Source organism: Acomys russatus, chromosome 8, assembly GCF_903995435.1.
Source record: "Acomys russatus chromosome 8, mAcoRus1.1, whole genome shotgun sequence".
Classification (NCBI taxonomy): Eukaryota; Metazoa; Chordata; class Mammalia; order Rodentia; family Muridae; genus Acomys; species Acomys russatus.
This window is the reverse complement of record NC_067144.1, coordinates 8,633,896-8,647,133: the sequence shown is the minus strand read 5'-3', so window position 1 is coordinate 8,647,133 and position 13,238 is coordinate 8,633,896.

Sequence of the window (13,238 nt, the reverse complement as noted above, 5' to 3'; positions counted from 1 at the left end):
CAATAAAGCTTAAGCAACGACGAGAGAGCAATCCCACAGAATCCTATCATCAGAACTTAACAACCATCTTCACCCGCAGAAACAACAGGAGAGCACTCCACCCACGGGAGGCAGATGATGCAGCATCAGCCCTTTGCAAACAGGCTGATCGATGGGACCAGTGATCAGGAAAATTGAATTCCGCTGAATACACACTGCTGTCTGCCCTGGCATCGTTTTTATTTCAATGAAGTAAAATTGTAAATAGTGGGAGGCACTTCTGATAAGTTACGTGCTTTGGAATAAAGGCTTGGAAATGTCATTTTGAGCTCACATTAATCAAATTTTGAATAACAGAGGTTGGAGAAACAGTTCGACACCATCTAAGTGGTTGTTGAAACAGAGTTTGGTTTGAGCTACAAAATAGTTTCCAGCAATAATGTTTTGGTGCTTTCTTGGCCTAAGAGGAAAAGTCTACAGTATATCCATTCTTGTACTGAGCAATGAAGAGCATCGTATGTACCCAGAAGTGTGCAAGGCACCAGGAACACACAGATCATGGAGGCAGGCCCTGGCTCAGACAACTCAAAGTAAGAGGGCACAGAGGATGCTGAAATGAAAACCGGAAGTTGAGTGAGGCTCCTTTCCTTAGGTGTGTGATAACCACATCCGGTGAGTGGCCCATGCTGATTCTCTTCTCACATCCAGCTTTCCTTTTCTTGCTCCCACACAGGCCATGTGTGTTCTTCATTCTTTCAGTATCCTGGACAGAGACTTTAGCAGTACCCCCGAAATTGCCTATTACATATTTCAAAAGGGTTTTGGATGCTTTCCTCAGAATCATAGTGCAGACATCTTAAGAACTGAACGGTCTCTCTACTTTCTGGAGTCATAAGCCATGTCTCTTCAGTTTTGAGCAAAGAGGCTGTGATCTGTTTTGTTTGTTTGTTTGTTTGATTTGGATTTTTTATTCCTCTAAAAATATAAGCTTGTATCGAAAGTGCTCACATTGTTTCTACACAATACAGTTCCCTTCCTGTAGAAATACAGGAGCTGCTGCGACAGCCTCCACAGCTGCATCCACTAAGATATCTGATGTATTGGTTGGTCTATGACGGTCAAGAGTATGTTTGAAGGGGAAGGGATGTGCGCTTTGGTTCTGGCATCTGAACATAAAAGGAACCGGGTCCACCAGGAAGAGATAGCCAAAGCATTTGATACTGAGAGAAGGAAATGTTCAGAACTATGTGCTGTGTCTTGGAGGTTTGCACAGTACAGTGCCCCAGCTGCGTGAACAGCATCAGCGGCAAGCAAGCAACAACAAAATCAGGAAGCCCGTTGAGAAGAAACTATAGAAATAAGATGGTAGGCATTGTGAGGTGGGGAAAAGCCTCCGCTCGCTTCGGCTGCATGTCAAACCCATGGAGCTAGCTGACAAAACCCCACACCTGTGCGCATCCATAAACCTGCCTGCACTGGTCCAGGATACAGCTTACTCATCAGGATGGTTGGCTCTTTTCATGATGGATTTTATGTGTTGCCAAAGTTGGAAGCTGTTCTTGTGGGAATTTCCAAATCTTGTGAGTGGTAGTAACTGCAGAAGCTTACATTCAGTCCTGCTGCCTCCATTTTGTTGGGGGGGTTAATAAAGAGGAACCAGGAAACTAGAAATTCTGGGAGGTAGACCAAATATTTGCTGTAGGCACAGGAAATGACTTCTTCAGGATCACCCAGAGCTGTGTATTAAGACGCACATTTCAGAACCATGCCTCAGGGCCTCTTCGGCTGGAGTGGGTCTAAGAACACGAACTGCATAGCCTTTTATGCACCTCTGAGTCTAGTCATCACTTCTGTCGTGAGAATAATGCCAGTTCAAAGTGCGCTTGCAGTGTGTCTGAAGACCATGCGCATAGATTTCACTTTACCCTTAGGTGAACACTTTGAAAGTTAAATAACTCATCTAGAGTCACGGGGCTGGTGAGGAGTAAAGCCAACCTTCTCACACACCGAGCTTCCTAGTGGCACCCCATCTAAAACAGCAAGCAAGAGCAAAACGCAGCTGTCAAGCTATCACATGACTCTGTGGCCACCGTTTCGTGTGTGCCATCATAAACTTCAACTTTGTGGCTAGTGAGCATGAAGCTCTTTCAGGAGGTTTTTGCTCTGACTCGGCAGTTACTATGACTCTAACAGTCCCCTGGTGTTCGTGCCAGCATACATGGCACATTTACATCCACTCTGGTGTAGCTCGCACCAGGCCAACATTTCCTGAGGACTTTCCAAAGGTGGAGGAAGGCAGCTCGCAAGTCATTTGGATTTCCTTAAACACATCTCTGCCCACAGACAGGCACAGCCAGAGGTCTGGGTCCAACTCACAGCAGCACATTTTTGTGATTAAATACAGCCGCCCACCACACGTCAGCAGGTGTCTCATGGCCCCACTCCTTAACTTGAGAGCCCAGCCACAGACAAACTGGCTTCCGGTGCACTGAGTGCGCAGCTTCTTCTTGCAATCCAGATTCACTTGGCTTCTTTCTTTGTCTCCAGTGTCTCTGAAACTTCGTGGAAGGCCAACTTGCCTGTACCACTTTGTCTAGGCTCTTGTTTTCTCTCTCTCTCTCTCTCTCTCTCTCTCTCTCTCTCTCTCTCTCTCTCTCTCTCTCCCCAAAGATCCCATCTCTCATGCTGAGCCCCTTTCTCCACACTCCACCTACCTGCTTGACCTCATCTCTACAGGTGCCTAAATTGTTGTTTGGGGTTTTTTTTGTTTTTTTGTTTTTTGTTTTTTTTTGGCTTTTTGTTTGTTTGTTTGTTTGTTTGTTTGTTTGTTTGTTTTACTCTGGTGGCTGTGGTGAAGTGGGAAAAGCCCCTAAGATGGCTATTCCTGGTTGTCAACTTGACTACATATAAAAGTAGCTGACACCCATATGGTTGGACACAACTGTGAGGGATGTTTTTTCTTAATTAAGTGATCTGAAGTAAGAAGACTCAGTTCTAATTCAGATCTCTGAGGTGGGAAGATCCACCTTTAATGGGCCACACTTTACTGGCAGCCTATATAAAGGACATGGGGGAAGCTTGCTGTCTTTGTCTACTTGATCTTGCTCTCTCTGGCAAGCCCATCCCTTCACTAGAGTTAGAGCCTACTGCTATGTGATTCTAGTGTGTACTGAAGACCAGCTGAGCCATCCAGCCTCAAGGACTGAACAGCTACTGGATTCTCGGAGCTTCCATTACTAAAAGCCATTGTTGTACTAACTGGACCACAGCCTAAAGCCATTCTAATAAATCCTCTGGAGAGAGATAGATAGGTAGATAGATAGATAGATAGATAGATAGATAGATAGATAGATAGATTCATTCTATCAGTTCTCTTTCTCTAGAGAACCCTAATTAATATTACCCCAATAATAGAAATATATATATATATACACACACACACACACACACACACACACACACACACACACACACACACACACAAGAGAGAGAGTGTGTGCTTGATTCTGCAGGGCTGCCTTGGATAAGCCACTTTGTTCATTTCACCCAAGTGTTTCTTTTTTCTAAAAGTGAAGTACAATTCACTATCTTCTCCAGGTACAATTTTTTTTTCTTTTTATGTGACTCAATGTGGGGGTGACATCACACCTCCACTCTGCCTCTGACTACCTTATCAGCAATGCTTTAGTTCCAAAATCCCCTTGGAAGAGAGAATGGGTTTTCTCTTATAGCAGGCTCTCAGATTTTAGTAGTAACACAGACCTTAGCACAGCTAACACCATGATGGAAGGACCAGTCCAGCTTTGGAACCCAGCGTGTAGGCAGCCCCACCTGACAAAACAAAAACAAAGACCTGATCCATCAAAGCCCATAGTACTGGGAAAATCCCTAACTGTGCTAACTTCGCTTTTTGACTTCTGTAGCTCTGCTTCTGGATAACTGCCCTTTCTATCTGAAGTGTATCAACCCAGGATATGCTTTTTGGGCTTAAAAGATTACCCTAAGAAGGGCCCAGAGCTACACTAGGATCCTGAATACCCAGTGTTGTCAGTGGTTGACTAGTAAAGACTTTTTATTGGCTTGACACCATGTCCAAGGAATCTTCTCTGGTGGGTACCTCACAACACTTCATGACCCCACCTACAAAACCTCTAAACACTGGGGCTCTCAGAGCCCCTCTTATCAGCGAAGAGTCCAGTGGCCAATGGGCTCCTAATGTGCATAGCCTGAAGTGTTTCAGGGTCCCAACTCCCTTTGATCAATCACTGCCCAACGCCTTAGAGGAATCCAACATCCCATCTCAATCTAAAGTCACCTGGTTTTTCATCTCCAAAGGTAAATCCAGTTAAGAAGCAGCTTCTGTTTAGGACACAAAGGAAAAATCAGCTGCTGCTGCTGATCCAGTGTCTGGAATCCATGTGAGACATCACTGGACTCCCCCTGATATGTTGAGGTGTATGAATGTGTGGTGGGAACCCCAGCTTGTCTTTGTTATGTGTCTCTCTGAGTTGTCTTGGTTGGAGAAACAGACTAAAGTGGATGGGAGAGCGAGTCATCCCAGTACCACCACCACTGCCCTTGAGACAACAATCAATTTCCAGCAGGTTCGCGGGTTGTACTGGGTTGTCAGTCCTCACCCCCAACTCTCTTTCTGTGTTGACTGTAGCTCCTGCAGCTGCTGCTGTGTGAACTCCAACAGCGACAGTGGGGAGAGGCCACACCACAGCGGCCCAAGGGGGATTTTGCTGACAAGGATGGATGTGATGCCTCTTCATCTCACAGAAAACACCACCTTCTATGAAGTCACATTCCCCGGGTGACAGTTCAGATCATCTGGAACATGTTGACTGGAAGAGCCTGGCCACCCAGACCAGTTTCTATGTATAGACAGGTAGCTTTCTCTGAAGTGACACACCCCATCCCAACTCCTGGCTTAAGACCTATGTCCTCTTTTTGGAGACTTGAATCTTTTTGGCTCAGCCAGGTCACACAGAGAAAACCAAATCCTCTACCTGTCCTCTCAGTGGCAACAGAGGAAGTTGAAACACACACACACACACACACCATAACTCCAGGAGCACTCATTTGTGTTGTCACTTTCTGTGTTGGTCTGTGACCTTGCTCGGCCTCCTGAAACAGCGCCTGATTGGCTCCCATTGTGCCTCCTTCCGTCCTGGGAGCAGTGGCATCATCCTCTCTCATTGCCCCGCCCCCCCTGACTTGTTTTCCTTGGGTCTTCTTTCTTCATAGTTCACAGTCCTGGCCCGGTTCCCTGTATGGAGGTTAAAAGGAGCCTGGCCTCTCGGCTGCACCATCGTTGACCCGTGCCACCCATCTTCTGCATGCTTGAAAGCAGAGTTCACACAGGGGGAGAGGAAATAGTTCCCTGCGCTGTGTGCTTCTTCTACTCTCTCTGCTGCCTGCCTTGAACACCCAGTTGTCACCCAAAGAAGGGGGAAGTATCCCCCTCAGCCCCACTGCACCTGGGGGAGAACAGGGAAGACCCAATCCTTCCTCTTTCAGGGTTTATGTGACCTTTTCAAAGCAATGATCCCTATAACAGGAAAAGTCAGAAACCACCGTTCTCTGAAAAGAGTAGAAAAGCTGTCCCCAGACTCAACTCATCAGAGGGACCAGATCGCTGCTGGGCAGTGCAGCCCAGATAAACAGGTTTTCCCTCTGGTCCGACCTGACTGGAACCTGAGTACTGGCCAAAGTAAGGAGTCTTTGGACAAGTTTCACCAGATCTTTTTAGGAAGATTAAAAGCAGCTGTTACAAAACCTGCTACCCCGTTTAAGGTAAATAAAGTAATACAATAACTAAGATCCAAAATATAAGACAAACAAAGAAAAAAACCTGCCCAGACTTGGCAGTGTGCAGGGAGACTGATAAGAAATCCCAAAGGGAAAAGAACCCCAAAAACATTAGAAAGGAGAAAAAAGGGGCACTTTGTCCTACCTAAGTGATTAAAAGGGGGATAATTGCCTGCGTACTTGGACCCTGAAACAAACCATTTACTGTCAGTCCCAAAGGCTTGGTCCTTTCTCTACTGGTTGGCCAGCTTGTTTGTGGGCAGTTGGTGCTACAGCCATGCAAATAAAAGACCCTGATGAAATGACCTTGGACAAGGAACCATTCCTAACCACCCCACACTCTGTAGAGGCCTGAGGTAAACCCCAGAGAAGTCAATGTATGATGCTCAAATAATACATTATCAGGCATTCAAAGACCACCAGCTCCATTCACTATTCTGTAAAACTTTAGCCATCAATGTAGTCAGCCTGCTCCCAAGCGATAAGCCAACAGAGCCACACCAAGATGGTAGCCAAGTTGGGAGTCATCAGACTCCTCCAGTGACTAGAGTGGAGGCACAGCAGGGTGTGATTCTGTGATGTTTCAGTGACCGTAGATGTGGTCCCCTGGCACCAATCCCAGTGCAGAATGATACTGTCTCTGGCTCCAGCCAGCAAGAGAGCTTGCAGTACAGCTTGTCCAGGAAGATGCTGGCGATGCAGAAGCGCTCATGCCTGGGCGAAAGATGGAGTCTAGCAGCTTCAGCTAGCATCTCATGCCAACCCCTGACCCCAGCTGCCGCTGCCCGTGTGCTGCAGATGCTGCATCCTCTGCATCTTCTGCTCCCAGGGCTCATGGGCCCAGCAGTCTCCATCCTCAGCCCATACTTCCTTATCCCTCCTCTCCCTGAAAGTGGCTGATGTAGTCCTCCTGCCTATCAGACTTGACCCTACAGGTACTGCACTATGCGTAGCAGAAGAGGTACTGAACATGACTGGAGCACTTGTGTTCAAGATGAACTCATTTATGCCAGGGCCATAGTTGTCACTTTGGATAAGACAGCGTGGTCTCAAGTCTCTCAGCTGAGAGACTTCAGAAAAAAAGGACCAAGCTTCTGGCATTAAACCTGGCACTTTGCTAGAGGAAGGACAAATCCATCACTCTGTACATGGACAGTTGTTAAGCATTTGCCACACCCCATGTCCATGGGGCCCTTTATAGAGAGATGGTGCTCCTCACATCAGCTAGAAAGTGAAGAACAAAATCCCTGGCCCTTCTAGAGGCCATATGGCTGCCAGGAGAAGTACACATTGTCCACTATGAAGGGCATCAGAAGGGGAGTCCACAGAGGCCAAGTGAACAAGGCAGCAGACTTGGCCACTCAGAAGGTGGCACTAGAACAGTGAGGACTCTCTAGATTTTGGTTGCCCAATATGACCCTGAATTACTCCAGAGCCCAACCTATACACAAAGAAACCACCTGGACAACACCAAAATATGCCAAACAGGAGACAGATAGATGGTGGGTTTCCAGGGACTGTTGCTATTGGAAGGCTAACAATGGTCTCCAAACTCCACCAGGACACCCATCTGGGGGCAGCTAAAGCTGAGGAATTACTCAGACAATCTTGTTAAAGACATGAGTCCAGATGTGCCACTTGTGTAAAGTTGAACCCCAAAAGGGGAAAGAAGAGCCCCTGAAGGAATCTGCACCCAATGAAGCATCCCCACACAACATCAGAAAGTGGAGTTTACAAGGATAAAAACCCATGGTGGTTTGGTCTAAGCATTTGTTAGTTTTGATAGATACCTTCTCGGGATGCATGGTGAATGAAAAAAAAAAAAAATAGAAAGGAAAGGAATGGATATGAGTGCTCCTAGGTACGGTGGGGGAGAAAGTTTATTGTAGATATGTGGCAGAGCACAGCCAGAGGCAGACACATCTGGGAGAGTCCAGAGTGGACATGTTCAAGCAGAGCTAGGCCATATGGGGGTGGGTGGAGGAGGGAACGGGAAGGGAACCATGAGCAGCAGCGAGGAGGCCAAAGCACAAAAGGGTGTGCCAGCCATACCTTGTGACAGGTAGGGAGTGAGGGATGCTGGGAGAACCTGGAGGCCAGGTCCAATTTGATATGTTAAAAGGTACCTCAACTGCTTAGCCTCGATTTGAACCTTCTTAAAAGGTGAAAATCCATCACACCCAAATGGAGACAGCCTCAGCAGTCACCAAGAAAATCCTCCATAAGTTAATTCCTGGATTTAGGCTGTTCTTCTCCCTGGGGTCTGACAATGGCCTGACCTTCACAGCCAAAGTTTCCCTAAATCTGGAAAAGGTCCTAAATGTTGATTGGAAACTGTATTGTGGCTATAGGCCACAAAGCTTAAGGCAGATAAAAAGGACCAATGAAAAAACGTCAAATATGTCCTTGAGACCAGCAAAAAATTGGCCGACTTCTTAGCCTTTGCCCTCCTATGGGCCAAGTGCATCCCATATCAATAAATTCAAGGTAAAAATGACTGACCATTCCCTCTTCAAGTCCTTACTGGTTCTGCAGCAGACCCAGGGGATTGTTCAATTGACGGTTCAAAAGGCTGCGCCCTTGAGCATGTCTAACTCTGCCCACAGATTGCAGCCTGGTGACCTTGTGTAGGTGGAGAGGATCCTCACCTGGAGCCTAGAGCCAATATGGAAAGGTCCATAACCTAACCACAGAGCAGTGAGATCGCCTCTGTCACCCAGTGGACCCACCCAGCTAAAAGAAGCTCCAGAAGATAGCAATAGATGAGTCGTCACCAGTTCCTCTCATCACCAAAAGACAATACTGACATAGATCCTCTTTTCTGTCTCTCTGTGGGAAAGACCCCAACCCCCGATAAGCCAGACCCTGGTCATGGGAATTAAGAGAGACTAGAGCTGGGAGTTCATAGAAATACTTCCCGGCTCCATCCTTCAGCCTCCATCCTCTCTCATCTCTATTGCATATACCTCCCGTAGCCATGATTCTGTATTTCCAGGCCGTAGAGACTACCTGGCTAGCTTGCATTATGTTATACCACAAGTGCTCATGTCTAATGGAAAAGAGGTCAGGTGCCACCTAGGTCTAGATTCCAGGCTTGCCTGTGTGTGGTCAGCCATTCCATTCTCATACCACTGTTGGTGGGGCAGGCATTGTGGGCTCTACTGTCTTTAGAACTTCAGCCCTAGTTATGGGGCATAAAAAGTTTAAGCAACTCGGTGCTTGAGTAGCTAGAGACCTGGGCCATCTAGAAAGTTCTGTTTCACATCTGGAAGGCCAGTTAGACTTCTTAGCTGATGTTGTTCTTCAAAATCGATGAGAACTGGACCTCCTTTTATAGGAGACAAGGTCTCTGTGTGACACTGGAAGAGACTCACTGCTCCTAGTTGACCAGTCAGGGATAATTGGAGAAGGTTTAGCCATGGTCAGAAATGACCTCCAGGACAGAGAAAAGAGACATCAAAAATTAACAACTGGTGCCAATCTTTGTTCTCCTGGGCCCCCTGGTTGACTACTCATGGCTGGACCATTCATCCTTTGTCTCCCAACCCTCACTATAGGACCCTCCTTGCTCAACTGTCTACTTAGCTTTGGAAAACAGACAATAGATGGTTAAACTACTAGTGCAAAGGAGACAATATAACTTCCTGGCCCCAAATGAGTCTATGTTTTGACTCATGTTCATAGAACTAGTGGAGAACGTAACCGGCCTTAGACCTTAGTACAACTGACACCATGATGGAAGTACCATTCAGGCCATAAAAATCAGAACATAGACTACACCTACCAAAACAAGAGTAAAGACCTAATCCATCAAAGTCCGTAGTTCTGGAAAGTTCCTAGATGTACTAACTTTGTTTTGTTTTGTTTTGTTTTGTTTTGCTTCTGTAGTTCTGGCTAACGGTTCTTGCTAACTGAGCTGTGTCAGTCCAGGGTGTGGTTTTTATGGTGCTATTTCTTGATGCTAGTGTTCCTGCAGGGTACTGCTGGCTCCTGAGGTGGCTGCTGATGTTGTTTCTCTGTGACTCCTCTGTGGATGCCCTCCCAGCTCCGCCTCTGGCCCTGCCCCCCGCCCCTACCCCTGCCCATTTCTGCAGCTTGTCCTGCTCTGCCTGCTCTGCACCATCACGGCCAATGCATCTTTTCTCTTCCTGCTACTTGATCAGCCTACTCTATTAGCAATGGACATCGATAAAAATCAATTTAAGAGTTAGGGGCTATGGAAGGCATTTAAGAGAGCTTGGAGGGAGGAAAGAGGAGAAAGTAGTTTAATTCTATTTTAGTTTAAAATGTATATTAAAAAGTAAGTTTTAAAAAAATGAGTCAAGAAAAGACCTCTTGAGAGAAGCCTTTCATTGAACCTAAGATTAGATCACTGGACGAGGCGTTATAGATGAGTATCTTCCAGGCAGCTGCCTAAGGGAGCCCAACAGCTGTTTATTTTGCCATGAAGCAATGTATGCGCTTACACCAATCATGGCACTCACCTTATTGTTGCTGTCCCTGTACTAGGCAACAAGGGGAAAGGCTCCCCTTTGGTCTACGTGGGGAAAGCTGTCATCTAAAGGCTTGTGATTGGGGGGTAAATGCCAGGTGCAAATTGTTTGAATAGGCTGTGGCTGGGAGCTCACCGCACCTCCAGGAGACAGTGCTGCTGCAGCTGCACGGGTCACTGTCCCAGAGCTTCCTCAAGACACTTGTCAGAGGCAAAGTGGCAGATGCCACCAAGGGTAGTCAGACTGACAATGCTGTGCTCGAGGCAGCCAACTTGCCATCAAAGTGTCCAACAGCTGTCAATTAAGGAGGCCGATCATCCCACCCCAGTACTTTTGCTTATTAACAGAAACAAACAAACAAACAAACAGGCAGAGTGCTGGCAAGATGGACTCATGTGAGAGAATATTGGTTTCAACAATGTTAGCACATCTAACAATGTCCAAGCCCTGCCTGGTGCCCCAGGAAGAAGTGGCTCCCTTCTTCTCACACTTCCAGAGGCAGAGGATGGAGAAGAGCATTCCCTTCCAACTCTTCCTACCTCCCCAGGTGCTTCGGTTGACAATGCCCCGCCCCCATAGGCTCACAGATTTGAATGTTTCAGTCATAAAGGAGTGGCACTATTAGGAGGTGTGGCCTTGAAGAAATGTGACCCTGGGGATGGCCTTTGGGGTTTTCAGAAGCCCACACCAGTGGAACGAGATGTAGAACTCTCCCTATCTCCCCGGCACCACATCTGCCTGCATGCCACCAAGCAAATAATGGACCAAACCTCTGAACCTGTAAGCCAGGCCCAATTAAATGTTTATTGTTGTTGTTGTCTTTAAGTTTCTACGGCTATGGTATCTCTTCACAGAAATAGAACACTGACAAAGACACTCCCCCAAACAAAGGGACTTGGTTAGTGTCCAAGCCAGGGCATTAGATAAGCCCGCCTTCTGTTTACCTGCCTTTCTAGACCTGCTCAAGCAGAAACCATGTGCGATGATCTGTCTCCCTTTTTTTGGCCTGAGACTCAAGCAAAGTCTGGCTCCAGATCAGATTGGCTAGCTTGAGTAATGTTCACCTCATATTCGTGTCCAAATAGACAACTTGGAGGTCCTTGTAGGGCTCATTTCCCCTTCTTTGTCTTTCTGTGGATATTCCTAAAGGGATGGGGCCTAACATGGAGATTTGGTCTTAGGAAGGCAGTTACTAATACACCTAGTCATACTCCCCAAATTAGCTTTTACCAAACAATATTTATCCGAAATTACCAAACACTGGCCTCAGAGGCAAAGCCACACTTGACTCATGAACTTCTGGGAAATATTGTGCATGGTAATATTTTTAAATCTTATGCTAAAACCATTTGTATCTAGACCGAACACTATCAGCCATGTGACCAAAGCTTTCTCCTTCATATCTGTGTGCACATGGTTTCTTCCACAAGCCCTCAAGTCCAGATGTGGATGCAGATTCTAAGCTCTACTTCTTTCTTAATCTATCCTATTTCCAGCTACCTGGGCAGTGCCACACAGAGCCAGACCTTTTACGTGTTTGATGAGTTAAATGGTGCTCAAACCTTCTAGAAACATTGCTGAATACAACACACACACACACACACACACACACACACACACACACTGCACATGCCCATATGCTCACATGCACAAATACACACACAGCATCAAAAGACAAAAAAAAAAAAAAAAAAAAAAAAAAAAGCTAATGGAATCTGGTCTCTGTGCTGTCATTTCTTAACACAACTGGATGGTTTTGTATGATTAAAATCACGAGGAGTCCAAAAATGGAAGAATTCGTCATGTTTGACGTTAGCACATTTTAACCAATTTAAGAAATTGCTTCTGCATCAGCAGCACGGCCAATTTACATGTACTTAGGTAATGAGGAAGAAAAGATGTAGACACCGAGAGTGAGCAGGAGAATAACAGAGCCAGAGGAGGAGGGGAAGTAAAGCGGTGGGTGGACAAGAGGATGAAAGAGACGGAAAATGAAAAAGGGTCAAAGCATTGATAGACACGTCGTGTATCATTCAGAACAGCCAAGAAACATTAGATGTCCAGAGCTTGGAGGATGAAGGCGTCGGAGTCGGGTTGGACTGCATGTTCCTGAGTGACAAGTGTAATTCCTTCCATCTGACTTGAGCCCTGTTGACTTCCATTTCCTCTCATTGTGACCAGATGTCCAGAGATAAGGAGCCAATGAACAATATGAGCTTATGAAGCAAAGAACACAAAGGCTCACACACCGAAGTCTCTGACACCATTCGTATCACACTGGGATAATGGGTTCTACATTTGAAGGGGAGAACGTAAAGATACCTGTGCCCCAGTCCACAGAACCTTGTAGACACTGGCAACCCATCATACCCTTCCTACATCCCAAAGCTGCTCAGTCATTCATTAGCTCTCTTTATTTTCCTACTATATATACTTTTTTGTGGTGGACACCTTTTAATGTGTAGAACCCATCTCCACCCCTTAGTCTACTATGTCTTCCATTTTAGATCATGGCAAACCAGACCTGGGGCTTTAGAGGAAGCTTCCCTTGACTCTCCTAGCATTCTGAGTTCTACGCTGAAAAGAAAATGTCCCATATATCCTTCTAGACTGGACTTTAGAATGAGGCAGATAGGCCCATTCGAGGTTGAAAGAATATCTACAGCTCAGACTTTATATTGAAGCATTTACAGGATTGGCTTCTCTTTGTCTTGCAGCCAAAGTCTGTGTTGTGTTCAACAATATGGTCTTACCACTGCAACCAAGAATAAAGACAATGGCCCGTGTTCTTTGGGAGACTTCTGAGACCTCCCTGATCAATATTTGTAGGGAGATTTTTCCTTTAATAATATATGCATTTGGGAAGGAGCACTGTGTACCCCACACAGGGCATCTCCCTTTATATTCCCTTAAATTTCTAGTTTTTGATTATATTTTACAATTAGACTTATA